The sequence below is a fragment of the Lissotriton helveticus genome, chromosome 3_1 (genome assembly GCF_964261635.1).
Source record: "Lissotriton helveticus chromosome 3_1, aLisHel1.1, whole genome shotgun sequence".
Classification (NCBI taxonomy): domain Eukaryota; kingdom Metazoa; phylum Chordata; class Amphibia; order Caudata; family Salamandridae; genus Lissotriton; species Lissotriton helveticus.
Window position 1 is genome coordinate 2,000,477,306 of NC_136061.1, and position 13,227 is coordinate 2,000,490,532.

A 13,227-nucleotide genomic window follows, 5' to 3' on the forward strand; every position below is an offset into this window, starting at 1 on the left:
CATGCTGACAGAAGCATACTCAACATACACATGAATATTGCAGTTGCGAAAAATAAGTTTATTTCCCTCTTGTTCTCTTCCTTTCTCTTTCACACATACACACATTCTCTCTCTTTCTCTTTTTCTCTCTCTCCTTCTCCCATGATGCAAGAGTCACTGCAAAGCTTAGGAGAGCCTGTTCTTCGCCTTCACACCCACACACTCCTCGAGTTACCTGCCAGTCATGCACATTGAGCTGCCCCCCGAAATCGTAACAATGCACACTACCAACCCCAGTAACTATCGAGAACACACCAGACTGGTGATGGCAGTGTGGCAGCTTTTACCAATGAATTCTGTTTTTTTTTCTGAGGGATAGGAAATTGCGTTTTTAATTTCTTTTAGCAAACTGTTGTGTTAGGGTGTGTGTCAGCCTTGACAAATGGTGCAAACGTTCTTCGCACTCCTTGTCCTTGCCTGTAATAGGAATTAAGTTAAACACACTTCTGCATGCTAATTGCATGTTTACTGGCTAATGGAAATTACAAATGGTTTTCGCCACCTCAAACGAGGACGGCAGCCCACGACGAGCCTGTAATTAAATACTTTGAGGGAAACATAACTCACGGTATTGATCAGACGAGGGTAAATCTTTTAACTGTTCATTAATACTGTAAATATGCTGTACAACAAAGCTGCCATTGTTGTGGGGGTAATCAGTGCATGTGGTATGGACGAGGCAGCCCTGCTGCAGGAGATAACGTGTTCTGTCTGTCTCTTTGCCAGGGGGGACATTGCAGTCACAAAAGCCCCACACACCAGCCTGGCATTAATAATGAAGCTATGATGAAACGCACGTGGTGCGTCTTTAGATGTGTGCCCCCGCCTTTCCACCCCTCCAGAAAGACAAGCGTCACTTTTTAAACTATAGAAGCTCCACATATATTAATTGCTTACATACTTATATCTTTCACATATTTTACACTTGGCCTGCGGTGGCGGGCGTCAGTGAACTTACACCATAAAAGCAGTGCAAATCACACAATCCCTGTAAAAAAAAATATATACATATATATATATATATATATATATATATATATATATATGTGTGCATATATATATATATATGTGTGTGTGTGTATATATATATATATATATTCATACATACACATTCACACATGTTTATGTACACACGTGTATACTATCTATGTGATGTATATATATATACATACACAGACGTGTATATATATATATATATATATATGTATATATGTGTGTGTGTGTGTGGACAGACAGCGAGAGAGAGAGAGATGAGAGAGAGAGATTAAGAACACAGCAGTTCATGGCTTAGACAACAGAAAAAAAGTGCTTTCCCCTGTCTTTTAGAGTCCATGTCCGGGAGCAGTTGTAGATCAGGTCTTTTAAACTTTGGCCCGACTTGTGACGATAGCTGCAACTCTGATCCCAGAGGTCAAAGGTGATCACGTTCCTAACCCCTCACAGAAACTAGAGAGCTGGAATATGAACAAACAGTGCACTTCGTCTAGTTATCCTGGAGTCAAAGTTGGCCGGTTCCGTTCGTAGGGGTCCGGGTTCGTCTCGAGAGGGCTTTGTTAAAGCACATATCTCTTCCCAGAGACTTGAATTCTGTGCTCAGGAATCTCCGGCGTCCCCGGGCTTTGTCTGAGAAGGAAAGGGACCCTGAATGGTGTGAAAGGGAGCGAGGGGGTCGCTTCCAATCGATTTCGCTTGTCTTCGCGGTCTTCGCGGATCAGCGCCCTTCAATGGACTCGTAGGTGCTCTGTCAAGCACAAACCGGTCGACATTTTCTAGCCGTGTCCTGACTCACCACAATAACACAATGCTACTGGGTGCGTGTGTCCGTATAGACAGCCATGCACACAAGGAGAGCTACGCACACATGTAGGCACACAGATGTATGTGTACCTTTCTTCCATTTCTGTACATGAATGAACGTTTACATTTCTGTCTGTGTGCGCGTGCCTGAGCATCCCTTTTCATGTCTGCACGCTTGAATGGAAAGCAACATTTAGATATGAAATCCCACTCTCTAAATATGCTTGCATGCTTATGTGTTCATAAAAGTACAAAACGGAGACAGGTTAGTACATTTGGTGTATGGCCTTCAGCAGACCATGCTAGGCGTGCAGGTAGGCATACGTAACTAAGAAACTATCATTAACAGCTGCTTAATTCACAACACGTTTTGGGTCCTCTAACCGCAAACTGAGGGCAGAACAGGGCCCGAAAAGAGAGCGTGAAGACGAGAGAGAATGACAGGCTGCCGCTGGCATTGTTTCTACCCATTCTGCCAACTCACCCGCCTGCAGGTGAGCACTGCCCTCGTGCACGCGCAGGCCTGTCGGGATAGCAGAGGTGGGAGGGACCCCTCCCCCCAGGGATCACTGCCCTCGAGCACGCGCAGGCCTGTCGGGATAGCAGAGGTGGGAGGAGGGACCCCCCACCCCCCATGGATCACTGCACTCGAGCACGTGCACTCGAGGTCTGGCCCTAGTCGAGGTGGGAGGAGGGACATTCCCCCTCCCCTCCCCAGGGATCACTGCACTGGAGCACGCACAGGTCTAGCCAGGTAGACCAGGTGTGAGGAGGGACACCCCCCCCCCCTTCCCAAGGATCACCTGCACTGAAGCACGCACAGGCAGGGTCTGGGCCTTTGGCATGGGCCAGCTGGGTCCAAGGAGCCAATATTCAGAGGGGCACATGTAGCTGTGTGCATTAAGGTTATGCCAACAGCAGCGCCTTTCCCCTTTTGCTCCAGCCTTGTCCCTGCCTGTTCGTTTGTCTGATGTGCCAGTTTAAAACTGTTTTAGTCCTTCATTACCCTCTGGTGGGCGATGTTTGTAACAACCCTTTGCCCCCCTTCCTTGCCCTCCCTTCACCCTCTGACCGCTGCCCGCCACATCAACAAACCCATCATCTGGGTGATGCACGCCCACGCCCTGGGCGCTATTTTAGCAAAGGCCCCAGTACATTTAAGAACACACAGGTCTGCCCAGGTGGCAAAGGTGTGAGGGGTTGGGGACATTTCCACCCCCTCATCACCCCATTGGGATCAGCTGGGATCGTGTGACCCAGAAACCAGCTCCTCTCGGAGTCCTCTTCCAGCGGCACCCTTTAATCGGTCTCTATTCCTTAATGGCTTTGAACGGGTGACTGCAAGCTCGAGAAGCAGTCACGGACACCGATCGATTATTGCTGATGGTTATTCGACCATGTGAAGTGGAGAGAAAACAGCCGGCTTCGCACAGACTTCCGAAGCGCTAGAAAATGCAAACACAGGCCTTTGAGGGGTTAAAGGTCGACACCATTTTGAGTGACACCGAAGAAAAGTCTGTATTTTTCCAGTTTAAAATAAACAGAGCAACAGCATAATAAACCGCCATAGGAAGGTCAGGTGTGGATTCGTTTCGTCCCACAGTGGCAAAGTGTGAACACCTCAAAACAGACCGGAAGCGGAAGTGATAGGGTGGGATGCAGGTGCAGATCTATACAAGGGGGCGGTAGTAAACTGAGTGTTATGGGAGCACGGAGCAGAAAAGAACAGGCGTGGGTGGGAGAGACATGAATGACACATTGAAAAGAGGGGTGACATGGGGTGCTTATAACGTCAGCGCTGGGACAAGAGACATTGTGCATGGAGTGCAGTAGGGGGGTCGATGGGGGCTGAGAGAGAGGAGAGAGGCACTGGGAGAGTCCGAAGAGGTGGCACTTCCCGAGGGGCTCGGGGGGCGGGGGTGGCGGGCGATTAGTAGTGGGGCATGGGAGAGAGTCTGGGTAAAGGGTGTCTAGAGAGGTATATTTGGAGAAGGCTCCCTGGGTAAGGGGGTATTGAGGGAAGGTCGAGAGAGAGGCTGGAGAGAGAGAGAGAGAGAGTACAGGAAGAGTGGACGAGTTGTGAGGAGACAGCAAGATGAAGGCGTCTGTGGGAGGGAGGGAGTAAAGGGAGAATCACTGAGTCAGGGGCGTAATGCAGGCCCCTGCGGCGCAGAAGGGTACTCCTTGACCCCCAACCCTTCAAGGACTCCCATCCAGCCCAGAACAAATACAGATATGTGAGAAGGGAGCCTGGTAGTGGGCTCTTCGTATTCTGCAGGGGGCGCCGCCATTTTGTGTTACACCACTCGAGAGAGTGTCTACCGTTGGGGCCAGCATTGGAGAGTTGATACAGTGAGAGGGGCCCAGGAAGAAGGGGGCTGGGAGACGGGATACAGAGAGAGGGGGCTGGAAGAGGGGATACGGAGAAGTGGGGTGGGGTCCAGAAAGAGGGAGCCCTGGAAAAGGGGGGTTGGGAGACGGGATTCTGAGAGAGGGGCCCTGGAAGAGAGGATACTGGGAGAGGGATGGGGGGGTTGGGGGGGGTTGGGAGAAGGGATACTAAGAGAGGGGGGCCTGGAAGAGAGAATACTGGGAGAGGGGGCCCTGGAAGAGAGGATACTGGGAGAGGGGACACTGGAAGAGGGGGTGGGAGAAAGGATACTAAGAGAGAGGGCACTGGAAGAGAGAATACTGGGAGAGGGGGCCCTGGAAGAGGGGGTGTGGGGGTGGGAGGAGGGATACTAAGAGAGGGGGGCATGGAAGAGAGGATACTGGGAGAGGGGACACTGGAAGAGGGGGTGGGAGAAAGGATACTAAGAGAGGGGGCACTGGAAGAGAGAATACTGGGAGAGGGGGCCCTGGAAGAGGGGGTGTGGGGGTGGGAGAAGGGATACTAAGAGAGGGGGGCATGGAAGAGAGAATACTGGAAGAGGGGGCCCTGGAAGAGGGGGGGGTGGGAGACGGACACTAAGAGAGCGGGCCCTGGAAGAGGGGGTGTGGGGGTGGAGGTGGGAGAAGGGATACTAAGAGAGGGGGCCCTGGAAGAGAGAATACTGGGAGAGGGGGCCTTGGATGAGAGAATACTGGAAGAGGGGGCCCTGGAAGAGGGGGTGTGGGAGACGGACACTAAGAGAGCGGGCCCTGGAAGAGTGGGTGTGGGGGTGGAGGTGGGAGAAGGGATACTAAGAGAGGGGGCCCTGGAAGAGAGAATACTGGGAGAGGGGGCCCTGGAAGAGAGAATACTGGAAGAGAGGGGGCCCTGGAAGAGAGAATACTGGGAGAGGGGGCCCTGGAAGAGAGAATACTGGAAGAGAGGGAGCCCTGGAAGAGAGAATACTGGGAGAGTGGGCCCTGGAAGAGAGAATACTGGGAGAGTGGGCCCTGGAAGAGAGAATACTGGGAGAGTGGGCCCTGGAAGAGAGAATACTGGGAGAGTGGGCCCTGGAAGAGAGAATACTGGAAGAGGGGGCCCTGGAAGAGGGGGTGTGGGAGACGGACACTAAGAGAGCGGGCCCTGGAAGAGGGGGTGTGGGGGTGGAGGTGGGAGAAGGGATACTAAGAGAGGGGGCCCTGGAAGAGAGAATACTGGGAGAGGGGGCCCTGGAAGAGAGAATACTGGGAGAGGGGACCCTGGAAGAGAGAATACTGGGAGAGGGGGCCCTGCAAGAGGGGGTGTGGGAGACGGACACTAAGAGAGCAGGCCCTGGAAGAGGGGGTGTGGGGTGGAGGTGGGAGAAGGGATACTAAGAGAGGGGGCCCTGGAAGAGAGAATACTGGGAGAGGGGGCCCTGGAAGAGAGAATACTGGGAGAGGGGGCCCTGGAAGAGAGAATACTGGGAGAGGGGGCCCTGGAAGAGGGGGTGTGGGAGACGGACACTAAGAGAGGGGGCCCTGGAAGAGAGAATACTGGGAGAGGGGGCCCTGGAAGAGGGAGCCCTGGAAGAGGGGATACTGGGAGAGGGGGCCCTGGAAGGGGTGATATTTGTAGTAGAGGATACTGAAGGGGGTGGGGCTGGAAGAGTGGGGGCAATGAGTGAATTAGCAGCAGAGGGAGAGGCGTCATTCGAAGCAAATGTTGAAGGTAGGGTTATAGTGCAAATGTAGATACCTGAAAGCGAGCCCGGGCCACGCGAGAACTCGAGAGAGCCAATCAGAGAAGAGGAATGTGCACTAGAACTCTGGAGACTCTCCCAGAGTCTGAGAGGACAGTACGAGGAGAGACCGCGAGCCTCTGGAGACATTCTTGTGAGAAACATTACAATGGATAGGCGGAAAGAAGGGATTACACCGCTGGAGAGACGGACCGAAGGAACACTAAACAGAGACACTTGCAGAGAGGCCACGATCAACAAGGAGATAATACCAGGGCTCATAGAGACCCGGCGTATGGCGCCGAGAAGGAGATGCGCTGGGGAGAACTAGAGAGCGGAGACACCAATTGGGCAACACAGACGGACGTTTACGTTGTGAGAGTGGATATTAAGAGGGGCCCAGAGAGTGCCACTGGGAGGGGTTACTGACTCGGAGAAGATAATGAGAAGTTGAATTTTGAGAAAAGAGTACAAGATTTGTCGAACTCATTGAGAAGGAGAACGTTATGGGAGAATGGGAGACCCATAGGCAAGCAGAGCGAGGCTAGGTCTGCTAGACAGACAGACAGACAGACCGACCGACCGACCGACCGACCGACAGACAGACAGACAGACAGACAGACAGACAGACAGACAGACAGACAGACAGACAGACAGACAGACAGACAGACAGACAGACAGACAGACAGACAGACAGACAGACAGACAGACAGACAGACAGACAGACAGACAGACAGACAGACAGACAGATAGATAGATAGATAGATAGATAGATAGATAGATAGATAGATAGATAGATAGATAGATAGATAGATAGATAGACTGTGTGAGAGAAGCAGAGGCAGGGAAAGTGAGAGGAGAGAAGGGGATGACGTGGAAAGAGACTGACAGAGGGAGATACATGAGATGGGAAAAGAAGATAAAGTGTGTGAGGGAGATTGAAGTGGAAAGGGCAGTAGAGAGAGTGAGGGGAGGAGGGAGAAATGGAGAGGGAACTTAGAGGCACTGGTGCAGGGGCGCGGTGTGGAGCTACAAGCGATGGAGACTGTAGGAAGAGCGCAGTGTCGGAGCGTGCGGGCGTGAGACGAGGTCTGTGCTCTCTTGCGCGCCCTCATTACTGAGGTGTTGGGATGTCAGCAGGCCGAGGCTGTGTAAACACAAGTGTGCCCGGCCTGGCCCTGCCGGTGACACCGCAAGACGGATCGCGCGCTAGAAGTGGCCCCAGAGTGTCCTTAAAGCAGCCCAGAGGCTCCCCCGGACAAAGGGGCCGCCCGCTGGGGCGCTATTGATCGGCCGAGGGGCCAGGGATGTCGGCACACTAAATATTTACTGATCACACACTCAGGGCCGCCATGCACCGCGCCTCCGCTGTGAGCGGGCCGGGTAAATCATTCCATTAGTGCGCATCAGGCGCAGCGCACACTCTGGCCGGGCGGGCTCTGCGTGTGCGGGGGGCGTCTGCTGGAGCGACTGGAAGAGCAAAGAGTCACAACAGGGCACCCCGGGGCTCCGGGAATGGTATCTCCCGGAGACACGTGAGCTACGCCTGCCTCAGACTCGAGGGAAGCCACCAGCGTGCACACGAGAGATGTACAGGGGCGCCTGGGAGCAGGGCGCAGGCGCAGTGCGAAGGGCACCTACAGATAAATATATGTGCGCAGAAAAAAACGCGCTGTGCACTCAAACAACAAAAACAAAATGCCTTTTGTAATACGTAGATATGTGTACGCACGTGCACCCACACATTTATACTTTTTTTGGTTGCAGATTTATATAACGCAAACTTAACCTGAAGGTATTGGAGCGCTTTAAGTGAGCACCAGTTTCTACACAAGGACACAATCAATTTTGGTTAGCACGGGGAGATTATGTGGCACAACTACACAATTATGTTTGGTGGGCATGAGGCGATTATGTCATTTGCCCAAAATCACAGGATGCTGAGCCGACGACGAGACTTGAATCTGGTTCACCAGCTGCACAATTGGCAGCTCTGGCCGTAATGCCACATCCTATCCTCTACCTATTTAGAATACACGTGTATAGCAGCACTATTATGCTTCTTGGCCCCTCATTTGACACAGTCCTCAACGTGTGAACAAACCTCCACCCCCACTACTTTTGAAAGTAAACCCTATTCGCTCCAACTTTAGTTTGTAATCTGTCATTTTTAGTGACTTTATATTCTGCAGACATGTAACCATCACCATGCGTAACTCTAGTAGTAGTAGATCCTCACCTCTATCATGTTATCTGGAATGTCTGATCTAATGTACTTCGCTCTATTGCAAAGCGCCCTGACACCTCTGGGTACTGTACGCGCTATATAAAAGAGCATACATAAATAAACAGAGTAGTCTATCCATACGTGCAGTGTAGTGTGGAGCTGGGTCACAGGGCAGCCGAGGCGACCCCTTTGGTGAGTCAGAGCCCCCACCAAGTATCAAAGTCCATAGGATGTTGTCAGTCAGCCTGCATACATACTTCAAGCCATGCTAGTTTTGTGAGTAGACCTTAAAAATTGCCATGCCGTTTACTGCGAGCACAAGTTATATATAAATACCCATTTTTTAAGTGGACACAGAGCACGGGGTTGTAGATGTGTGCACGGCCACATAATGCCATGAAGAAGGCCTCGTGACTTGGGCCCAGTTGTTCTCCCTGTAGGTGCTTCGCGGCGGTCTGGCTGCTTAGTTCTATATATGATCACAGTCCAGTGTGGGGAGGGGTCACGATTCACCAGATAAAGTGGGACATGCTGCCTTCCCCTCCCTCAGCAAAGGTAACAGATCGGAATTCACTCACCGGGTCGCACGTACGGTTTATGCCATGGTGTTTTTTTTTAAATGTAAACTGTTTACAAACAACTGTCTTAAACCGCGAAAAGATTTTGCAGGTTGAGATAAAATCCCAAGTACTACCCATTGTGAGCATGACCATGTTTGTTTTCTTGTGTTAAGTGATTCTAGAGTGGAATCTGTGAGGCATTAAGCAATGTTATTTTTGAAATTAGTTAAACTCTAGTACGGAAATTATATTTGAATAGCGCCCAAAGATGTGTGAATCAGTGTTTATTGTTCACTTATTTCAAATAACTTGTTTCGATCCATATTTTTTTCACCAGCATGTCATTTCATCAACTTTTATTCGATTATAAAATTTTGTATAATCATAAAAAGTACAATTTTAAGAAACACAGTGAAAATACATATTCAATAGCACCAGCATGTCATAAATAGTATATGTGCGATGTGAAATGTCAGTGTGGTTTGTAATTTACTACCCTTGTTGGATGTGCGCCTTGTGCCTTCCCTCAACAAGGGTACAAAATAGCATATTACATACTGTGCATCCAGAAATAGGGTTCTTGGCATGCTATTTTGTTTTATACACATATACATTTAAATATATTTAGCCAAAACCAGTATGTGCAGGGATAACCTCATTTTGAGTAGGCCTCGTGGTGATTAGCAGAATCATTGCCCAGTGCAAAATCATTGGAAAGTGCAATCTGTGAAGCAGCAAACAATGATATTTCTGTACTGTAACAGTACATGTGTGAATGAACGTTTATTAGTACACTTGCTCGCTATATAACTTCAAGGTAGTGAACATCAATGTGGTGCAAGACCACTCATTTAATACTACAGTGCAGAGGTCACATTTGACTTATGGCACTCTAGCAAAACTGACATGAGAGAACACCTTCCAATGCCTCACAGGTTGCTTGTGAGAAGTACTAGCACTGTTAATAGCCCCAGGGCTCTTCGGTGTGATTTAAGGCGCTGCGTGCATTTGTTGTAATATGTCATATTATGCAGATTGGTCGAGCGCGCTAGCACTTCGGTGTCCCGTCGCCGAGCATTAAAAATGTTTTATTAAAACAAGTACACATGAAACAAATGCCATGGCATAATCCATATATGAGATAAGCAGAGTCTAATGGCCCCTTGCTCCCGTCTGAAATAGCAAAGTAGGGACATCTTGCTCCGAGTTATTTGCATGCCTCGATGGGTGCCAGGTTGGAAGGATGCAGAGCGAGGAACACGGGGAGTAAACACATACAAAATACATTGAAGCGCGCAAAAGAGGCGCGAGGCTTGCAGGTAGAGTGAACAACACTAACACAAGATGGGGACAGAGCCCCTCGGAAGCGTCCGTGCGCGTGGAGCCGCTGCGCCCAGGCAACGAGAGGCGGGCAGGGGCGGTGGAGCCCAGCATGGCACTGCGGGTCTGAAGTAGAACAGAGCGGGTGATGCGCGCGCTCCGGGCAGGGGCGGTGCAGCCCACCCTGGCAGCCCGGTCTGAAGTAGGACAGAGCGGGGGATGCTGCACGCCTCCGGGCAGGGGCGGCGGAGCCCACCATTCCAGCCCGCGTCTGGTGTAGGACAGAGTGGGAGATGCTGCACGCCTCAGGGCAGGGGCGGTGGAGCCCGCCATGGCACTTAGGGTCTGGTGTAGGACAGAGCGGGGGTGCGCGCTCCAGGCAGGGGCGGTGGAGCCCACCAATCCAGCCCGCGTCCGGTGTAGGACAGAGCGGGGGATGCGCGCGCTCCGGGCAGTGGGCAAAGGAGATTCGGGGGCCAGATTACGCATGCTCATATCCCCGCTGCCATGTGTCTTGCGCCTTTGAACCTATAGGCTTCTCCTCAAATGGACATGGAATGGATTGTGTCTGGGTGAAGGCGCTGCATGTATTTAATAAGACTGCTGACATCTCCATGCCTAGCCTTCTTTTAAACATGCCTGTGTGTCGTCTGCATTCTCGTACTGAACATGAGTGTGCATTTTTAGTGTCAGTTCAGTCTCTGTGTGCATGCTCATTTGGGAGACGTGTGTGCATTGCCTTGTGTAGACAAGCGCGGGTGTACAAAACCCCGTTGTTGATATTTGTGTGTGCATCTCCATTTGGGATCTCGGTGTCTGTATGTGGCACACACCCTTTGGAGATGCCGCGTTATTTGAAGGCTTAACCTGTTTACATACCACTTGGTATACCCTCGCGTGCACAGCTCTGTTCGAAATCTGTCTGCCTTTCGCTCTTCGGAGAGTGTGCCTGCGCCTACCCTCCCCGCCACTAGAGGCCAGTGTGGGCTACTCCGTTTACGATGTCTGTGTGTGCATCCCCGCCTCAGACCTGCCTGTGCATCCTCTCCCTCTCTTGAAGACCGGCGTCTTAATTCCTCTTTTCAGAACCGAGAGTGCCATCCATTTGAACGTTTCTCCATGCATGGATTTATATTTGAACATTGCTGTGCGCATGTTCATTTTTGCTCGCATACTTCCCTTTGCATATCTTAATACGTTCTACCTCTATGTAGGCATCCTTAATTTTGACTTTTGAGTGTACATGTTCCCTTTGATGAATATCTGTGTGGTTTTTCAAATTGGAGATCAGCGCTTGCAGACCCTTTTAATCATCTAGAATAGTCCTACATTCTAATGACACGTTTGTGTGAGTACTCGACCAGCCCCCGCCCCCACCTACCGACAGATATGTGCTTAATAGCTTCTTTTAACATAGCTTCAAGCAGGTGGACCTGGGACTACTTTAATCACCCCGGCTGGCATGCCCCAATGTTCATTGTGGCCTTGAGTTGAATGCACAATCTTTAAACAGGCATGAAATGCCAGGATGAACTTTTCGGCCATTTGTAAAACCCCCACTGGAGTGTTCCACCCCGTTGTGCAGTATCAGAGCTTGTAAAAAGGATGCCCTCTTGCCAGTCCTGGGTTTTCAGCCAACAGGATTTAGGATGCTGGGATTCTTAGCGGATAAATGGAGAGGAGAGACTGCAAATCCCCAAATGCAAAGTGCTGCCCGCTAAAAAGTAAAAAAGTTTTGCAAAGTGGCACGTGACTATTGTTTACTACTTCATTGAGCAGCCGAGAAAGGAACTTAGCTCAGAAGAGTTGAAAGTCCACTGCGTCCTACGTACTGGTCGAGGCAGGTTGAGTTAGAATGTCATTCTCATGATGAGGATAAGACGAGCCCCCGTGGTAAGTAATCTGATAAAACTGTCATTAGGCGCCAAGAGGCCAGTCATGTCTGGTTTGCGCGGTATAAACTGAAGTGTCACATAAATAAACATTGCATAGCAAGTAGCCATTAATTCGACGTGATAGTTCAACGCCCTTTTAATAGTCCACAACTTTTCATCTACGTTGTAATTCCTGGTTAATATTTTACTGTGTAGAATCTCCTGAGCAGGCTGAAAGGATGTTCTGTACCTGAGCCTTAGAGCCGCTAGGCTGAGCAGGGGGTGGGCGCTTCTCACTTCTGTAAACAAGCCCCAAGACAGGAACCAGCTGCAAACAGTCAAATGGACACTCTGGATGGGAAAGTGACCTCTTCCCCTCTCCCTCCCACCCCTCCGGCCCAGAGCCGCTTGGCAGAGCCTCTGCTCCCGGGCTCGGGCGCCTCGAGCTGTCATCGGGAGGGGAGGGGGCATCTTACCCCCAGGGAGCAGGCAGTCAGACTAACAGAGACCAGCGAACACTTTTCACAAGATGAAGTCATTTGGAGGGAGTGATTCCACTAGAGATGGTGTACAGGTGTGAGAACGTGACGCCTTCCCCACCCAGAGAAGCCTGCCGCACTCTGAGTGAGGTGCTGTGAAGTGGGGGCTGCTCAATGTAACACTACAGCCCAAACTCGGGGCAAAAGTGAGCGTCTGTGAAGGTGGGCGGGGTCATTATAAGACGTGTGCAAGAAAACGTGGAGTGAGTAAGGCGTCATGAACAGGGAGGGCTGTGTGTGTTTGTGTGTTGGGGGGCGATGGGATTGTAAGGAAGCGAGATAGGGAACGTGGATTATTTTTTATCATCTACAGCAACAGAAAGAAAAGGGGGTTCGTGGCAAGTTACAATTCTAAACAGTTAATGCAGATTTACAAGCCCCTTGCGCCACTTCTGCGTCACCTTTAACATGGGAAAAGTGACGCAAAAGTGGTGTAAGGGGCTTGTAAATCTGCCCCTTAGTTGTCTAGATTGCGTATTTGAATTCAGAATTTCTCCGTGTGCTATTTTAATTTGCAGTACAAATAATACTTTCTGTTTTTCACAGCACATCTGTCGGTTCTATTCGCTGTAATTGCCAGGTGTTACTATCATCACATGCATTGACTCCCAATCCAACGACGTGGGCAGTCCCAATTGTTCTCAAAACTTTTCTAACTCTTGAATTGCCAATGACGTCGAGGCAAATGTTCAACTCGCTGAGCCACCTTGCCAGTCCTATTGGCCAAGTCGTAATCAGGAGTGGCATCTTGATGTTGTAATATGTCCGCGTGTCTCAATA

At 50.5% G+C, this 13,227-nt stretch overlaps 1 long non-coding RNA gene across 3 annotated transcripts in view; it reads left to right on the forward strand.

Annotated features, from left to right (window-relative positions):
* The window catches only part of LOC144824067 (uncharacterized), a 736,106-nt gene that overhangs the window by 582,567 nt on the left and 140,312 nt on the right, over positions 1-13,227 (forward strand). The gene's annotated exons all lie outside the window — the stretch shown is intronic.